A 2,563-nucleotide genomic window follows, 5' to 3' on the forward strand; every position below is an offset into this window, starting at 1 on the left:
TCTAAAGCCCCAAATACAATAAAAAAGGGCAATGAATATAAATACTAAAATACAAAAATTGTCTAACTCTTGGTTTCTTTTGATATCATTCCAAGCCAATTCTTCTCAAGTCATGATGTACACCTGCAGAGCTTGTTAAACTTTAAATTCTGATTCAGCATATCTGGGCTGAGAGTCTCCTCTCTCTCTCTCTCTCTCCCCCCTCTCCCTCTCTCCCTGTCTCCCTGTCGCCCTCTCTCCCTCTCTCCCTCTCTTCCTTTTCCCCTCTCCCCCTCTCCCCCTCCCTCTCCTCCTCCCCCTCACCCTCTGTCTCTCCCTCCCTCCCACTTAATACCTGTGCTGCTACCCAGGGAGACACTTTGAGTAGTCAGGCTCTAGGCAATCCCTCTTGCTCTCACCTCCTGCCTGGCTAGGTGCAGTCTTATAGCTACCGTCAATACCATGTCCCTTTTCTCCTTTCCTCCTAACGTTTATGGGCTCTTCTTGCCATTTTCTCCTGTCCCATACCTATTGGGCAGCTCCAGTGAGGAGGGGTTTCTTCTTCTTGTGTCCTCACTTGTTTGTTCTCTCCCTCACAGTTACTGACCACTCTGAGCTTGGCTCTTTTAGGAGGCAAAAATATAGAAATGAAAGACACCAACCATAGGCTAATGAGGGAGAAGCACAGTGAGAGCTCTCCACAATAGGATCCATGCTAGGTTGTGCAGAGGCTGGCTCAGGTGGGGAGGGGAAGCAGGTGGGAGGGAGTCAGAAGGCAGTTAGAGAGTATTCTCTGAGGACTTCCTGGAGGTGGTGACACTAGCTGGATCTTAAGATATTAGTAGGTGTGAGCCCGCTGAAGAAAGGGGGAGGGAAGGACATTCCAAGCAGAGGGAACAGCCTGTGCAAGTGTTTAGAGGAGGAGACTGCATGGTGAGCTCAAGGAACTGTGATTAAGCACAGAAGGCGTATAAGGTGTGTGAAGGGCTGGGAGAGAGTTACGGTTATATATTAGTCTGCTCTGGCTGCCGAACTGGGAGGCCTAAACAACAGAAATGTGTTCTCTCACCATTCTCAAGACCCGAAGACCAAGATCAAGGTGTTGGCAGGTTTGGTTTCTTTTGAGGCCTCTCCCCTTGGCTTGCAGATAAGTGCCTTCCACCTGTGTCCTTACGTGGTCATCTCTCTATGTGTATCTATGTCCTCATCTCTTCTAATAAGGATACAGTCCTATTGGATTGGAGCCATATGAGCTTGTTTCACCTTGGTTACCTCTTTAAAGGCCCTGTCTCCAAATAGAGTCACATTCTGTGGTAGTGGGGGTTGGGTTTGAAACGTATGAATTCTGGGGGAGATACAGTTCCGCCCATAACAGGTCATCAAAGGTTGGACAGACTTCTCGTTCTGTTTGTTCACTCCTCAACCCTCCTACTTGCTGTAGTATGGGAGAGGAGTATGTCTGGAGAAATGGCAAGGAGGCAGCGTAAGGAAGTTAGGGTGCAGGAAACAAATGTATTCTGAGCAGAGGTTTTTTATCTTTCTCCCATTGGTATATGATGTCTCTATAACCCATGCTCTTAATTTAAGTTTTCTTTCTCTGTAGTGGCATCCTACATCCTGGAGATTTTTTTTCATGACCTCCTTGTATGTTTTCCAGAAACTCTTCTTTCTCTTTGATCAGTCCAAGGGTTAATGCACTGATTGCACCATGCCCACTTGAGGTACACAGGCCTGGCACCCACTACCCCTCAGGAGGGCAGACAGCTGTGACCACTTTCTGCTGAGCTTGGAACTCACGAACTCATGATAATCGCTATCCCTCATGCTTCCATTGTGGAAATGCTGTTGGGCCTTCACCTGGTTTCCAGTGCTGGCTCATGTCATTTGCCTACCGTAGCAGTACCCACTCTCCAAATATCAAGGTTTGTGTGCATTTTTCAGAGACGAGGAGCAAAGCTGGGAAAGTCCTCCTCCGAGAGAGAGGATGGGACATTGTGTCTGGGAAAGGGGCTCGTGGGGACAAATTTTGCTGCAAGAAAGGTGTGTGTGTAGTTGCACAGAGGATGGAGAGGAGGGTCCCTGGGGAGAATGCCTGGAAGGAAGTTTTCTATAAACATTGACACTTTCTGGGTCTCTTCTGTCCTAATCAGAGGTATTAAGCTTCTTGGCACGAGGCCTGATGGGCACTGAGGAGAATAAATGATCCTTGTTATTATTGTTATTATTATTATTATTATTTTGAGATGGAGTCTCACTCTGTCACCCAGGCTGGAGTACAATGGCACTATCTCGGCTCACTGCAACCTCTGCCTCCCAGGTTCAAGCAATTCTCCTGCCTCAGCCTCCCAAGTAGCTGGGATTACAGATGCTCACCACCACGCCCAGCTAAATTTTGTATTTTTAGTAGATGGGTTTTTGCTATGTTGGCCAGGCTGGTCTTGAACTCCTGACCTCAGGTGATCCAACTGCCTTGGCCTCCCAAAGTGCTGGGATTACAGGCGTGAATGTGGCCGATCCTTTATTTTTAAAGTAAAACACTTTCTATACCCTTAAGAAGCTAACAGTCTATGTGGATAAACAAATT

The sequence above is a fragment of the Mandrillus leucophaeus genome, unplaced genomic scaffold, assembly GCF_000951045.1.
Source record: "Mandrillus leucophaeus isolate KB7577 unplaced genomic scaffold, Mleu.le_1.0 Scaffold193, whole genome shotgun sequence".
Classification (NCBI taxonomy): domain Eukaryota; kingdom Metazoa; phylum Chordata; class Mammalia; order Primates; family Cercopithecidae; genus Mandrillus; species Mandrillus leucophaeus.